Source organism: Hyaena hyaena, unplaced genomic scaffold (genome assembly GCF_003009895.1).
Source record: "Hyaena hyaena isolate Hyena2069 unplaced genomic scaffold, ASM300989v1 scaffold_1687, whole genome shotgun sequence".
In the NCBI taxonomy this organism is placed as follows: Eukaryota; Metazoa; Chordata; class Mammalia; order Carnivora; family Hyaenidae; genus Hyaena; species Hyaena hyaena.
Window position 1 is genome coordinate 68264 of NW_024082322.1, and position 17442 is coordinate 85705.

At 39.0% G+C, this 17442-nt stretch overlaps 1 long non-coding RNA gene across 2 annotated transcripts in view; it reads left to right on the forward strand.

Moving 5' to 3' along the window:
- Positions 1-17442, forward strand: part of LOC120226423 — a 137874-nt gene that overhangs the window by 65771 nt on the left and 54661 nt on the right. The window contains exon 3 of one of the 2 annotated variants that reach the window (XR_005527014.1): positions 3467-3694. The exons of the other annotated variant lie outside the window; for it this stretch is intronic. This is a non-coding gene — a long non-coding RNA (uncharacterized LOC120226423). Of the gene's footprint in view, positions 1-3466; positions 3695-17442 lie in introns of those variants that run through there. 2 annotated transcript variants of the gene reach the window in all.

Consider the following 17442-nt stretch of genomic DNA (forward strand, 5'->3'; position numbering starts at 1 on the left):
AAGGCTGCTGATTATAAGAAAGAGAACAGTGATATGCCAGTCATTGTGCAAATATTTTACCAAACTCCTAAGGGGGCTTCTCAGCCCTGTTTTTTCTCCTTTCATGCAAAGCCACCATTTGAGCTTCATTACACAGTGTTTAATCTCTGTCCTTGAAGTTCACAAATTAACTTGCTCTGTGATTTCCTCCTTGTGACAGCCTCTGGCTGTGTTTTTACTGCCTTAACAGCTACCGGCAGGCAGCTTGTCTCCCACATTCACTACAAAGTAAACAGGAATTTGGTCCCAGGGTAATTGGCTGCTCTCCAGCATAAGAATGCAAATTATTCAGGACCATTGTGGACTGGCTTCTGCTTCACCCAGACTGTTTTCACGAGAGCGCACAGGGACAATAAGAGTTGTGAAGATTTTGAATCTTGAGGATTATTCCTTTCAAATACGTGATAACCTGTGATTCTCCCCCCCAACTATTTGCTAATCTTCCCCCACCTCTTCTACCATCTTTCATTTCATGATGACTACCGGAAATTTACCAAGGAAGCTGCCATGAAATTCTGTACTTTTTTCAGAAATGTAACTGACTTAATAAACACATATGGGTACACTGCATTTTGGAGAAAGCATATGTTTGCCAAGCTTTTAAAATTAAATCTTCATGAGAATGTGGGGGTAAATGCCAAATGAACTTCTAAGCACCTAGTGTTAATGATAATCCAAAGCAAACTTTAAGGAAACAATGGAAAAAAGACTTGTGGTTTCAAGGATAAGAGTAAATATACTTTAAAATTTGAGTTGGTGAATACTAGATTCAGAGTTTATAAAAAATTAAGAGATTTAAGCAAAATCAAAAAAAGCAAAAAAAGTCCCCCCATTCATCATGGTCAGGAGAAAGTAAAAGTAAGAATTCTAGACTCCTCTGAGGTAGGACGCATAAAAGGCTTTGTCTTTTATCTTACCTGGGAGTTGGTATTTTACACTGAATACCATGCTTTCTAAATTCTGCTGAGAAAGACACTAACTACAAGACTCTAATATTTGATAGTATAATCAAAATCTGTTTAGCAGAGACACTGACAAGTGTTTGAGATTTGAGAAAAAGAAAAATTTGCTAATTCCTTCAGTTCACCCAAAGCTATACAATGAATGATAAAGGACAAAATATTTAAAACATTAATGCACCTTGATTTATTTAAATATTTATTATTATTTGCTGGGAACTTGAATGGAACAGTTTTGCTTTTTTGAAACATAATTTGTAAGTGGATCAATTCTTTAATTTTTTCAGTTCCCAATCAGTGTATGGCACAATGTCTCTTTCCTTGATTATGTGTCTACCTTTGGATTGGCACCTGCCAATTGTGTTGTGTGTTGAACCTTCTGAAATAAACATATGAGATCTGGAAAGGTCTGTTTTTTTAGATATGTGGAGTATAATATTAGTTAATGTCAGTATGCCACCTGTAGCTTTGAAATCCAGTATAGTTCGTAGATCAGATACTTCCATTACAGACATTGGAGCTCTAAAGTTGAATGCTGTATGATTTTTTCCCCTTAAGGAGTCCCCAGTCCAGTTGAGAATCTAGACACACAAATAAGCATTGAAGAGTGATAAAAAGGAATGTGGTAAACTACTATTGAAACACCGATGAAAACAAACATTTATTCTGAAAGGGAGATTGGTTAAGGCCAGCCTTGGAGAGAAGGTGATACCTGAGCAAGGTCTTGAAGCATGAGTTGGAAGGTTTAAGGAGGAAGGTGCTTCAGGCAGAAGGGCAGTGTGGATTAGTATAAACGGATTATTACTTAGAGATTGAAAAAGTTCTTAGTAACTAATAACCTTTTGCCCTTTAGTATGTGAAGAGCAGGATTAAACTAACCATGTTTAAGTGCACCTGGCTGGCTTGGTTGGTTAAGGCTCTGACTTCCGCTCAGTCATGATCTTGCAGTTCCTGGATTCGAGCCCCACTTTGGGCTCTGTGCTGACAGCTCAGAGCTTTGAACTTCCTATTCTGTGTCTCCCTCTCTCTCTGCCCCTCCCTCCCTCTCTCTCAAAAATAAACATTAAATTTCTTTTTTTAATTTCTGGGCAACTGACAAGAGATCATCAATACATGGTAACTGAAAAATTACTAAGCTACAGTTTATCAGTGTGCCTTTTCACTATCAGAACTAGGAATCTAGAGATGGAAATAGAAAATGTGATCCTTTGGGGCACCTGGGTGGCTTAGTCGGTTAAGCGTCCGACTTTCGCTTAGGTCATGATCTCGCCGTTTGTGGGTTCGAGCCCCGCGTTGGGCTCTGTGCTGACTGCCAGCTCGGAGCCTGGAGACTGTTTCAGAGTCTGTGACTCCCTCTCTCTCTGACCCTCCCCTGCTCATGCTGTCTCTCTCTCTCCTAGAAATAAATTAAAAAAAAAAAAAAAGAAAAGAAAATGTGATCCTTTGTCCTTTAGTCCATCTAAGAAGAGCTATTATTGTTGACTACAAATATAAGATGCTTGAGTTTTTGTTGTCAAAATAGGACTCAAGGAAGAATTTAATATGAAAGTCATATTTTCAGGGAGGTGAAATCATACAATCTTTCAAATTATGTTTTCTATATTTTGTCCTTTAAAAATAGCATTGCTCAGGAATAAAGGAGCTGAAAATGCTTGTTCCTACTTCCCTCATCCAGCATCTAAAGGTTCATCTTCCCTTAAAGAGTGAGTAAAGAGAGGATCATTTGTCTCTTTCAGATCCATGAGATACTGAGGAAACTAAAAAAGTACACCTGATTTTCCACCATGTTGCTGCTCATTCAGAGACATTATATAGACTGAGTTATTGCTCCAGTAGTGCTGAAGCTTTTAAAAGGGGTAGAATACAATTAGTTATATATTAGATATAGATATATTTAAAACCCTGTCTTGGTTTATTTACTGGGTTAAATTGAATCCAGTATCTGTTATTTGTTGATACAAGTCTTGTTGCATCTCCTAGGAATTATCTCAGTGGCTTCTATCTCATCTTTCTCTAAATGGGTGTTGATGCTCTAACAGTGAGGGGAGGGGGCGCGGGGGGGTGGGGGCTGAACAGATGTAGGTCTCAACCAGCCATGATTTCTGCTTGCTAAGCAGTAGATGGCAGAATTGAGCTTGACCTCTGTGATTCTTCTCACCTGTCTTCATCGGGGAAGTTCAAGTACTCTCAAGCAACTCCATAAAATAGCTTTATTTTTTAATCAAAAGTAATTTGATTTGTTTATTCTAGTGGAATCTCATATATTGCACACTGTATAATGCTTTAAAAAAATCTTACAGTAACTCTAGTGCATTTCTACCTCTCACTTTGAAATTTTCTACTCTAAAAAGGGCACCATCCTTATTTCTATATTTTTTCTCCAATTTCATTAAAATTTTCTTTAGCTTTTCCTTCTTCGTGTAGTAAATCTAAGGATCAAACTAGATTATTTTATTTATATCCTTCAGATCATTCAAAGAGCTCTACAAGTCCTAAGACTATAATGAAAACTGCTTCCACAGTATGTGGATATTCCACAATATGTGAGAACTGAAGTATACTCTGTTGAAGGAGGAAGGACCCCTTTGATATAAATGTCATTTTGAGAAAGCCAAAGGACCTACAACTTAAAGCCAAGGAGAGACCTTCAGGACAAGCTATAGGAGTTGAGTGAGGAAGAATAAATAAAACTTTGCTGAAACAGGAATCTGAAAGCTTGCTATTTTGATCAAGGGTAAGAGTACCATGAAAAACCCAAAAGCCAATTGATTGAATTTTGTTATAAAAGGCTAGAAAGCAGAAAATAGGTATTTTAGAAAATCTTCCACTGAAGTGTAGAGGGCAATGACTGGGAGTTGAGTGTTCCCAAAAAGCGAGAGCCAGCCAACCCAGTTCTCCATGAGAACTTCTTGAGATCACAAGGGCTTAAAAAAAAATCAATGTATATTCTAGAAAGACTATATAACTGGACACTTTGTTACTTTAGCAATTAGTAGAACTAACTGAAGACTTTTAAATTGGTTTAGGGGTAGAATAATGGATAGAAATAAATTGCAAAAGTTAGATCCTGAGTCAAACTGAAACAAATTGTCAATTGGTTTATTTATCTATGTAATATATACCCTATATATCTTCATGCCAGTAGGAAATATGTGCTTTGCAACTTATCTGACTGATGAAATATTTTATGAAATATCCCAGTTAGGAAGTATTTGAGGAAACAAAAAGGTGCACAGTTATCAAGGTGAGGATTGCCAAAGGACTAGAGAGCCTTTGTGATGATATGCCCAAGAAACATATTTCTTCCGAAGAATTTATATGAAAAATACAAAATTAACACTTAAATTATCCCACTGCTTTCTTTCCTACCTTTCTTCTTTCCTTGCTTCCCCCCTTCCTTCCTTCCTCCTTCCTTCCTTCCTTCCTTCCTTCCTTCCTTCCTTCCTTCCTTCCTTCCTTCCTTCCTTCCTCTCCCTCTCTCTCTCTCCATAAATTTGTGTATATTTGCCAATAGAGACACACAGAATATTAAAAGTTAGTATATGCTCTTCACATTCCCTTTCCAACATGAAGTTATTTTTCACCAGTCAAACACACTGCATGTCTATACAGCCTATACAGTTGAGAGACCCCTCATAGATGCTGCCTCATCTATCTTTCCCTCCATCCTATTGAGGCAGGCAGTTGTTGGTTCTCATTTGCCAGATAAGGAAACTGAGGCTCAGAATTACAAGATGACTCATCCAAAGTTTCACAACTGATAAATGACTTGACTTTTGCTTGAGCTCTAGGCTCACATACCTAACAGCCCACTGGGGTTTCTATTTGAATGTCTTGTTCACATCACAAACTTAACGTGCAAAATAGAAGCTTTCATCTTTCTTTGTACCTTCTGCGGTTTCTTCCTGCTCCAGTTTTTATCACTCAGTAAATCCCACTTCATTACCCAGTTGCCCAAGCCATAAATCTGGGAGCATTCCCTAATTATTCCTTTCTATTCTCTGACCTCCCATACCCAACCTGTCACCAAGTCCTCTGGATTCTATCTTTAACATATATCTCTAATCTTCTTTTGTGCCCACTCTAGTTCAACACCAAATCCTCCTGTAGTTTTTTTTTTTTTTAAACCACTTATCTTTAACTCTATTTCTGTATTCCCACCAGAGTAAGCATTCGGAAAGATAAATTTTATCATTGTATTTAGAACCCTTTCCTGCTTCAATAACTTCTTCCTAACATGCCCACAAGTCTCTGCTATCTAAGCCTGTTATATCTCTAACATCCACCCTCCTTTTTGCATGCCATGTTGTAGCCCTGTGAACCTCTCTGTTGTTCAGACATGCCAAGCTTGTTCCTGCTTTAAAACCTTTACCGTACTGTTTTCTTTGATCAAAATATTCTCCTAGCACCCCACCCCTAGGTCTTTGTTACTCGGGTGCCTGACTAACTCTTGCATAACCTTCAGTTTAAATCACTTCCTCAAGAAAACTTTCCCTTAAACCCTCCAATTTGGTGTACATCCTTCCTGCATTTTTATTTATTTATATATTTTTAGGCGTTTATTTATTTTTGAGAGAGGGAGAGAGTGAGCACAAGGGGGGGAGGGGCAAAGAGAGAGGGAGACAGAGGATCTGCAGCAGGTTCTGTGCTGACAGCAGTGAGCCTGATGTGAGGCTCAAACTCATGAACCATGAGATCATGACCTGAGCTGAAGTGGACACTCAACTGACTGAGCCACCCGGGTGCCCCTCCTGAATTTTTAAATTATACCTTGTTCTTTTCCCTACGGTACTTATTATAATTGCAATTAAATATGTGATTTTTTTAATGTCCTACTAGCTCCTGGAAGGCAAGGAGTACATCTGTTTTGTCCACAACTATATCCATCCAACTATAGACTTGGAAGAGTTTGGCATAAGTAGGCACTCAATACATGTTTTTTGAAAGAAAGAAAATAAACTAAGTCCCAGAACCAAAACTTTTAATTCTGAATTCAAGGACTTTTCCCTGATGTTACCCTGTGTCTCTGGGGAGTGATCTTCACATTTTTACTATTTCTTTTTGAGTTTCACTTTTGTAGATTTAATTTTTTATTACCGAACTAAAACATGATTAACTCTTTTATCATTAATATTCTCAAGTGTTATATTAAAGATTTGAAAATGACTGTGCCCTGAAGGATGGTTAAGTCAGTGAAGGCAATTCGAGGCTCTTATTCTTTTTTTCTTTTTTTAAATATTTTTTAGCATTTATTCATTTTTTGAGAGAGAGAGACAGAGCATGAGCAGAGGAAAGGCAGAGACAGAGAGGGGGACACAGAATCTGAAGCAGGCTCCAAGCTCTTTGCTGACAGCTCAGAACCCACTCAGACATGGGGCTTGAACCCATGAACTGCGAGATCATGACCTGAGCTGAAGTTGGATGCTTAACTGACTGAGCCACCCAGGCACCCAGAGGCTCATATTCTTAAGGCATTAAAACCTAGTCCATATTAGATATTTTCATTCTAACATTACAGATAGAACCAGATATTTTTCATACCCGTAGACTAAACTACTAAACTTGGCCATTCATTTAACAACGGCCTACATTTGTTCTGAGAAATGCCTAGTTAGATCATCAATATAGTAGAAAATCATGAGCAACAAAGCAGGGAGCACAACCTAAGAGCAGAGGCTATGACATGTATGAAAGACATCTAATCACTACTGCAGAATCATAGGAAGGTTGATGCAGGTTCTATTCAGATAAATGGTGTTGAGGAGGAGAAAATTTTTCTCTACCTTTTAGATTCTTAGGCTGGGAAATTGATATAAAACAGATTAACAGGAGAAAAACAAATTTAATTCTGTACATATAGGAGCCTCATAAGAATATGATATCCACAGGCAGCCAAGCACTAGTGGTGTATAAGCCATCCTGAGCTAAGGAAAAGGTGTTAGAGGTCTGAAACTTCAAAGTGGAGGAAGACAATTCATAGGAAGATGGGAAGAACAAAAGTTTGGTAAACAAATGTTTGCCATGTCTCACAGAGACAGTGGGACACAGGAATTTGATTACCAGGCCCTTCCAAGCTTTTTCCCTTTGCTTACCCACACTCTGGTGATTGCTCTCTTCCTAGACCAGACCCTCTTCTAAAGTCTTTTAAGTAGTTAAGGGGAAAGTAAAAAGTTCTTCCTGAGTCTTTTGAGTCTTGATTGACTTTAGCTCAAAGTAATCCACATGCCAATGTGGCACATTTTGGGGAGGCTCAATGACAAATTTAGTCTGCATTAATTACCTGAGTATTCAGGTATATTTCACAGATTCCTGTTTGGTTGAGAAACAAGTCTCCTAGACCTAAGATTATTTCTTTTATTTCTTCTTTCTTCTCTTCAATCTTTGAGTACTGTCCATTGTGCATATTCTGTACCCCAGGTTTTGGTATAACTAATAAAGAAAAGTCACTCTCACATAATTCATTCTTGCCTTTTAAAAAAATCTTGTTACATTTGCTCAGGTAGACAAAAGGTTGATTTAAAAAACTTTTTGGTACTGAAGGATAGGAACTATCAGGAAGCCTAATCTCCACCCTTTTTCTGCCCCTGATTTCTGGCCCTTTGCCACTGCTCTCAGAGGTATTTCAGGGGGTGAGTGCCAAGCTCTTCTTCCCTGAAGTGGTTATGGCTTGAACTCCAAATATTAAAACACTTTAGATCTTAACTATAAAAGTTATTCTTTATATCATAAAGCTAGTACATAGCTACAGATTTATGACTGGCTATAAGAAGGATTTGCTGAAATAAAATGGACATGGCATTGTTTGATGTCAACTAGATGGTCACTGATTGTCATGTACATCTGGGCATCTTGTGTTCTTTGGATTCTGGGGATGAGCATCCCAGTAGGTCAGCATTTTTTATTTCACATAATTTCTCCTAACTTTTTTTAGAACAAAAATGACAAAAGGGGGAGATTGCATTTTAGGATGAACAATATTCTTCTCTACAAAAATGTCTGAAAAACTATGCTATTTAGAATGTGTGGATTCTGAAGCTTCTTCAAGCTCCTTTGAATATATTACAGGTCGCAGAATATAACTCATTCCCCATGAAACTTAGAGAACAGGTTGGCCTTCATAATAGCCCTCAAAGGTACCCTCTCAATGTCAAACTGCAAAGAAGCTGCTCTTATCAGATCCACTGAATGGTTTCTAGATTATAGAAATGGAAGAAAGGGCAAAGATTTCATGCTAATCTTCTATTTAAGTCTCATCTGGAAGAGATAGCTTATGTGTAAGTGAAAAGAAAATTAGTGCCTTTTTCTGATAAGTGTCAAGGTACATGAGCCCTTTGTTAGCAGTAAAGACCAGAGAAACAAGATAACCACAGCCAGCTTGATGGCAGGTAACCAGCCTGTGTAATTGGGCTTTCTTTGAATTTTCCTTTCACATAACCGCTTTTAAAAAGCACCCTAGCAACTGTGCAACTAAATTGCCAGTGCCTTTCTTTCTTGGACAAGAATGACTTCTGATTCGTGTGACAGTCATGAATAATAAGAGAACACACTAAGCGTACTTAACTCTCATGAGGGCACTTTATCAAATAGCTTTACACATCATGATTAAGTTGGGTCACAGAACATCTTTTCTTTCTCTGCTCAGTGACACATTCAGTGGTATATGAGATGTAGCTAGCTGATGGGCAGTAGAGTTTGTGTAGTTCTCAGTGTTGGCCCTAATATAATTTATATCACCAAAAGCCCAGAACTACTCTACTGACCAGAGTTCTTAAAAGACATAAGTCACATGGGAAAAACTGTGGTGTCTGAACTATCCATCTAGAAGGTATACATATATATGAGAAATATAAGTATTGCATTAGCATAATATTTATATCCCCCCTCACTGAAATTACCCCAATGGAATTAAAGAATTTTAAAGCAGGAAGAGAGTTTGGATATATAGCCAAACATGAATAGATAATCTGATTAATCCCAGAGTATTTAGGTGAGACTGTCAGTCTGCTAATTAGTGATGGAACCAAGTTGGACTCCACAGAATTTTTAGTCATGGGTACAGATATGAACTTTGGATGATTTAGGCAGAAAAGATATTTCTTTAGAAGGTGCTGGTTAGCTCACAACATCTCCAGGAAGGCTGGAGAACCAGGATCAGAAAGGGGCAAGGAGCAGGTGCCGCTGGACATTAGACATTGTCATGTTTCCCAGCTAGTCCTGTGAGGCAGCTGCTGCATCAGTGCTGATGTCTGGACCATGTGGGGTGTGCACAAGTTCCCTTGAAAACTGGATTTCAGTCTGGCCTCCCTCTGCCACCAACATGGTAGAACCTCCAGTTTCTCTGCTTCGGTGTCATAGTGTCCTAATTTGAAATGTGATTGGGGAACCTGAGGCTACCAGGGGTTTGGGGAAGTATCTAGCTTTATACAAAGGGACATTCTTTTGAGGTGCCTGGGTTGGTTAAGCATCTGACTCTTGATCTCAGCTCAGGTCATGATCTCATAGTGGTGAGATTGAGCCTCATGTTGGGCTCTGCATGGAGTCTGCTTGGAATTCTCTCTCTCTCTCCCTGACCCTCTCCCCTGCTCACATGCTCTCTCTCTAAAAAATTAAATATACATATATATTTATATATATACATATACATATATACATACATATATACATATAAATGTATATACATATATATTTAAAAAGGAACATTCTCTAAGTACACAAAGGGTTTAGATGGGAGACCAAAATATTGACAAAATGTCCACTGTATCTGGTGTCTTGTGTCATAGTTTGCCAGAGAATATTAAAGTCCACTTCATACTTCTGTGAGTTCATTTAAAAAAATTATTGAGCCACTAGAGGTTTCATGAGCATAAAACCATGGCTTTGTTAATCTGTGTTCTTCAGGATTTCACAGGTTATCAAATATGTACAGATATAAATTATAATAAAATAGGAACAATGTAGTAACAATGTCTTAGTCCATTTGGGCTGCTATAACAGAATATCACAGACACTTGTAACTTCCCACAGTTCTAAAGCTGGTATGTCTAAGAACAAGGTGACTGCAGAGCTAGTGTCTGGTGAGAGCCCACTTTCAAGTTCATGGATGGCATCTTTTTTTCATCTTCTGTCCTCACAAGGCAGAAGAGGCCCAGGAGCTCTCTGGGGGTCTCCTTTATAAGGACATTCATCCCATTCATGAATGCTACATCCTCATGACCACTAGGTCATCTCTCAAAGGCCCCACCTTTAATGTCATCAAATTGGGGGTTAGGATTTACCATATGATTGGAAGGTGGGGGCACAACATTTGGTCTGAGCACACTGGTATGAGCAAATGGCTCAAGAAATCTGTCCCTAATCTAGTAAATAGACTATATTCTTCCTCCTACCCAGGAAATTAAATAATTCTAGAATAATTTAATGGGTTAAAGTATATTATGTAGTTATTTGTCTGCTTGATGGTGGTTTAGGAATTTTTCTAACGAAAAGAAAATAAAAATAGAGGGGCTGATTATGTTGTATTCTTATTGGAAATAAGCTCATTTTTGTCTCTAGCAGAATGAACTTCACTAAGTTTTTTCTTCTTTTTGCCCAGTGAAAGTTTAAAAAGCCAACTACTGTTGCACTGAATTGAACTCTGTTTAAAAATATTACAAATTTGGACTTAGTTCATTCTCATTATGAAGTTCAAAAAAAAGTGTTTTTTTTTCCTGTACAAAAATATATGCATAATAAAGTTTTCACCAGTTGTGGTCTTTGCCCAGACATACTTATTAGGAATAATCTAGAAATAAGATCAGACATGTTTTGAATACAGTGAAAAGAAAAAAAACATTTTATTCACTCAGGACTGACCCATGGGAAAATTGTGAAGAGAAGTTTGCTTTTGGTGCCACTGCCCACCCACCTACCCCCGCTTTTAAAAGCTTTCTTTCCCACCAAGCGCCCCCTGATCCCCCCAATGCCCTGTGTCCTGGGCCTGACTCTCTTAGGCAGTGTTTGCTACTGTTGCTTTTTATTTAACCAATTCCATATTTCCTTCCCTGAGTTGGGGTTAAGATGGCATTTAGCTCAACTGATAAACATATTAATTTTGTAATAAATAAAAAGGGGGGGCACAGGGGAGCTTCTTAAAATAATTATGTTCAATGCTCTTCTGTCTTCTGATAATAATACCATTTCCTGAATGTTTTGACATCTTGCAAAACCCTTTATGATTCTTACACCAACCTCTATGGAAAACAATTATCGGGAGTGTTCCCACTGTACAGATTCATGAACATTACATGGCTTTTAAAAAATCATACAGATGGTTCTGGGTTTTAAATCTAGATCAGTGGGAGGAGAGGAGTTGAGATGGTGGAGAAGTAGGAAGACAGGAATTTCCCTTGTCCCTCAAACACAGCTGTATTGAGGTCAGAACACTTGGAATACCCAGGAATACATGCTGCAGAGTGACAGAAAAATCTCCTCAGGTGAAAAGAGACAACTTGGTGGGACAGAGATACATGTATGCAAATTGAGAAAGATAGAATGAGTGGCATAGGCATGGCGGTGTGTGGAAAGCCCCTTCAGTAGAGAGACAAAAGGAAAAGAAAGAGAGGCTGTGGGACTGTTTTTGAACAAGAGAAAAACCTCTCTGGGCCACAGACTGGGGAATGAGAAATATGGAGAGAGCCAGTTTCTACTTTGCAAACAGCCTTAGGAGCTAAGGATTGGAGTTTTCAGGGATGCATGACTTTCTCTGCATCAGAGCCTCTGCTGTGTGTGCCTGGGGGGAAGGAGCTGGCCCTGGGGTACAGTAGCGATCTTGGGGGTATACTGGGAGAGAACAGTCCCTTCCCTTGAGTAGTGTGGGATGAGGGTGTATTGCCCTCCCCTCAAGGACAAAAGCCCCTACAGTGGCTAGCCAGAGGCCCTTTGTCAACTGGGCGGAGTGGTGCTACCCCAGAACCAGGTCCATGCAGATCGGGATCCTTTTAAGACATTGGGTTTTGGGGGCGCCTGGGTGGCTCAGTCGGTTGAGTGTCCGACTTCGGCTCAGGTCATGATCTCACGGTTCGTGGGTTCAAGCCCCGCATCGGGCTCTGTGCTGACTGCCAGCTCAGAGCCTGGAGCCTGTTTTGGATTCTGTATCTCTCTCTCTCTCTCTCTCTCTCTCTCTGACCCTCCCCTACTCACGCTGTCTCTCTCTCTCTCAGAAAAAAAAAAAAAGACATTGGGTTTTGAATCTCAGCTGAGCACCTAGGAGGCATGGGAGACTGTGAAGCAGAACAAGCCGGCCTACTCGCATCATGCTACTCTATAAGGATGGTCTGAATAGCATAGGTTGAGACCCCCAGTCAGGGGAGAAGAGACTGGGTTGTGTCCATTTTTCTCCCCATCACCAACACGGTCATGCTTCAGGGAATAGGACAGCGGTCCTCAGTGGAAGTGGGACCTTCTTACAACAAACCCCACCCCTCTGTGCCAAGTAACTGCTTATCTACTGGAGTAAAGCTGACACTGATGAAAGCAGACAGCTTTTCCTCCAGACCAGCACGATTCCAGGCACCAATAGACAACTGTCCTGCGGTCTTGTATGTTAGTCTCTTTTGGAATTTTTTCCCCCCCTTTTCTTTTCTTACCTTCTCTTTTCCCTTCTTTTTCTTTTTATCCTCCTATTTCTTCTTCTTTTTTTCTTTCCTTTGGAATCAGGCTCATAGTTTCTGACTTGAGTTTTGGTCAATTCCTAATATACATAAATCTTTCTTTCTTTCTTTCTTTCTTTCTTTCTTTCTTTCTTTCTTTCTTTCTTTCTTTCTTTCTTTCTTTCTCTCTTTCTTTCTTTCTCTGCTCTGGTTGTTTCTTTGTTTAATCAGGTATTTTTACTCCAGTCTTTTTACACCTCTTCTGTATCTCCTTCTTTATTTTTCCCTCTCTTTTTCTCTCTGGATCAAACCTTATAGTTTCTTTGATTCTCTGCTTGGTCTTTTTTCCCCCTATTTTTCACCCCTTTCATTTCTTTCTTTGTATGGGATAAGGCTCCTTCTCCCTTTTTTTCTTTTTCCCAAGGGTTACTTCAACAAACAAATCAAAGCACACTGGGTGGAAGGTCCAAACGTTCCACCACTAAGAGCAGTGGAATAGAACAGCCAAAGATGTGACAACAGAGTGCATAGAAGACAGCAGAGAATCTATTGTTACAGAGACCAAAGATCTAAGAAATCGTCACGATGAATTGAGAAATGCTTCTAATCAGATGCAAAATAAACTAGATGCAGTGACAGCAAGGATGGAAGAAGCAGAGGAGAGAATAGGTGAAATAGAAGATAAAATTTTGGAAAATGAAGCAGAGAAAAAGAGGGAAAGGAAATTACTAGATCATGAGGAGAGAATTAGAGACCTAAGTGACTCAGTGAAATGAAATAATATCCATATCATAGGAGCTCCGGAAGAAGAAGAAGAGAGAGAAAGGGCAAAATGCCTATTTGGACAAATTATAGCTGAGAACTTCCCTAATCTTGGGGAAGGAAACAGATATTTAAGTCCAGGAGGCACTGAGAACACCCTTCAAAATCAACCAAATGGGTGAACACCACAACATATAATAGTGAAACTGGCAAAATACAAGGATAAAGAGGGAATTCTGAAAGCAGCTAGGGACAAACAGGCTTTAACCTAAAAGGGTAGACACATAAGGGTAGTTGTAGACCTGTCCACTGAAACTTGTCAGGCCAGAAGGGAGTGGCAGGAAATATTCAATGTGCTGTATAGGAAAAATATGCAGCCAAGAATCCTTTATCCAGCAAGCCTGTCATTCAGAATAAAAGGAGGGATAAAGGCTTTCCCAGACAAACAAAAACTAAAGGAGTTCATGACCACTAAACCAGCCTTATAGGAGATCCTAAGGGGGACTCTGAGTGAAAAGCAGCAAAGACTACAAAGGACCAGAGACATTGCCATAAGCATGAAACCTACAGATAACACAATGACACTAAATATATATCTTTCAGTAATCACTCTGAATGTAAATAGGCTAAATACCCCGAATCAAAAGACATAGGGTATCAGAATAGATTAAAAAAACCCAAACAAACAAGATCCATCTATATGCTGCTTACAAGAGACTCATTTTAGACCTGAGGACACCTGTAGATTGAAAGTGAGTGGATGGAGAACCATCTGTTGTGCTACTGGAAGTCAAAAGAAAGCCAGAGTAGTCCTACTTATATCAGACAAACTAGATTTTAAAACAAAGACAGTAACAAGAGATGAAAAAGGGTATTATATCATAATTAAGGGGTCTATCCATCAAAATGAGTTAATAATTGTAAATGTTTATGCCCCCCAAATGAAAGCACCCAAATATATAAATCAATCAATCACAAACATAAAAACAATGTCTGGATAACAATACTGTGATTGTAGGGGACTTTAATAATCCACTTACAGCAATGGAGAGAGCATCTAGGCAGAAAATCAACAAGGAAACAACAGCTGTAAATGACACATTGGACCAGATGGGCTTAACAGATATTCAGAACTTTTCATCCAAAAGCCACAGAATACACATTTTTCCTGAGTGCACATGACACATTATTCAAAATAGATCACATACTGGGTCACAAAACAGCCTTCAACAAATAAAAGGATTGAGATCATACCATGCATATTTTCAGATCACAATACTATGAAAATTAAAATCAACCACAGGAAAAAATTTGGAAAGCCCCCTAATACATGTAGTTTTAAGAATATCCTACTGGGGCGCCTGGGTGGCTTAGTCAGTTAAGCGTCCGACTTTCGTTCAGGTCATGATCTCACGGTTCGTGGGTTCGAGCCCCGCGTCGGGCTCTGTGCTGACTGCCAGCTCAGAGCCTGGAGCCTGTTTCAGTCTGTGACTCCCTCTCTCTCTGACCCTCCCCTGCTCACGCTGTCTCTCTCTCTCTCCTAGAAATAAATAAAACATTAAAAAAAATTAAAAAAAAAAAAAAAGAATATCCTACTAACGAATGAACAGGTCAACCAGGAAATTAAAGAAGAAATTCAAAAATATAAGCAAGCTAATGAAAATGAAAACATGACAGTCCAAACCCTTTGGGATGCAGCAAAGGGAGTCCTAAGAGGGTTGTGCATTGCAATTCAGTCCTATCTCAAGGAGTAAGAAAGGTCACAAATACACAATCTAACCTGACACCTAAAGGAACTAGAAAGACAGCAGCAAAAATAAAGCCCAAAACCAGCAGAAGAAGAGAAACAATCAAGAGAGAGCAGAAATACAATACAGAATAAAACAAACAAACAAACCCAGTAGAACAGATCAATGAATCTCAGAGCTGTTTTTTTTTTTAAAGAAAAACAAAATTGATAACCCCCTAGTCAGACTTATCAAAAAGAAAAGAGAGAGAGAAAAGAAAAGAAAATCTCGTTAAATAGTATCACAGATGTATTTCTGTTAAGGGATAATTTTATTTCTGGGAACGGTAGTGTTTTTCCTCAAATATAAGATTATTCATAATAAACTCTATGAGTATATTCTTTTTTCTTTCCTTGATTTTTAAGTCTCTCCTTCTTGCTTTCCGTAGATCTCTTTCCACTCACTTGAGTCTTCTCTTATTTTATAATTCTTTTCCTTGGCATATGTAATAGTAAACGATGAATCAAAATTGAAGTAGCCACTGGCAAATTGATTTAAATTTTATAAATAAGCAGTGCCTGTATGTCCTGGATGCAAATCAGACAAACAAACAAAAAACCCAACAGACAAATAAAAACAAACAAAAAATAAAACCACCCACAAAACCAAAATAAAACAAACAAAAAACAACAACACACCACAAAAACTCCTGGCCTGTGCAATAAGTATTGAGGAATAGGATGTTTATCAGTTTTCTAGGGCTGCCTTAACTCATTACTACAAACTGGGAGGCTTAAAACCAACAGAAATGGATTCTCACAGCTTTGGAAGCTAGAGGTTTGAAATCAAGGTGTCCGCAGGGCCATGCTGCTCCTGAAGGACATAGAGAAGAGTCTTTCTTTGCCTCTTTCTAGCATCTGGTGGTAGCCAGAAGTCCTGGCCATTCCTGGACTGGTAGATGCATCGCTGCAGACGGTCTCTGCCTCCACCGTCAGGTGGCCCTGTGCGTGTGTCTGTTCTGTGTCTCTTCTGTTCTTGTAAGGACACCACTCGTTTGGATTAAGGACTCACCCTACTCCAGGAGGACCTCATTTTAACATAATTAATTATATCTGCAACTATATCCCCTTTCAAATAAGTTCTGGGGTTCTAGAGGTTAGGACTTCACCATATCTTTTTGGAGGACACAATTTAACCCATAACAGGCTGTTAATATTTAAGTTAACATTAATTTTCCTTATTATTCTTTAGGGGTTTGAGTTTGTGCTGCCATTACTTTTTTTAAAAAAACGCATATGAAAAATAGCCATAAAATACAATTATCTTTATATTGTAAAAAAAATAAGTGGGTTCTTGAAAATTTATTTAGTTAGTATCTACTTATGCCTGGAGTTGGTATTGTGGAGGAAGATACAAAAGGAATAAAATTGTATCAACATCACCTGGCAACTCGTTAGAAATGCAGATTCTCAAGTATACAGCCAACTAATCTTTGACAAAGCAGGAAAGAGTATCCAATGGAGAAAAGATAGTGTCTTTAACAGATGGTGTTGGGAGAACTGGACAGCAACATGCAGAAGAATGAAACTAGATCATTTTCTTACACCATACACCAAAATAAACTCAAAATGGACCTGAACGTGAGACAGGAAACCATCAAAACCCTAGAGGAGAAAGCAGGAAACAACCTCCTTGACCTCCACCGCAGCAATTTCTTACTTGCAACATGCCCAAAAGCAAAAGAATCAAGAGCAAAAATAAATGATTGGGACCTCATCAAGATTAAAAGCTTCTGCACGGCAAAGGAAACAACCCACAAAACTAATAGGCAACCAACGGAATGGGAAAAGATAGTTGCAAGTGACATATCAGATAAAGGGCTAGTATCCAAAATCTATAAGGAACTCACCAAACTCCAAACCCAAAAAACAAACAACCCAGTGAAGAAATGGGCAGAAGAGATGAACAGACACTTCTCCAAAGAGGACATCCAGATGGCCAACAGACAAATGAAACGATGCTCAGCATCCCTCCTCATCAGGGAAATACAAATCGAAACCACACTGAGATACCACCTCACTCCAGTCAGAGTGGCTAAAATGAGCAAATCAGAGGACTCTAGATGCTGGCGAGGATGTGGAGAAATGGGCACCCTCCTACACTGTCGGTGGGAATGTAAACCGGTGCAGCCTCTCTGGAAAACAAAGTGGAGGTTCCTCAAAAAATTAACAATAGAACTCCCCTATGACCCAGCAATAGCACCGCTAGGAATTTACACATTTACCCCAGTGTTCATAGCAGCACTCTCAACAATAGCCAAAACATGGA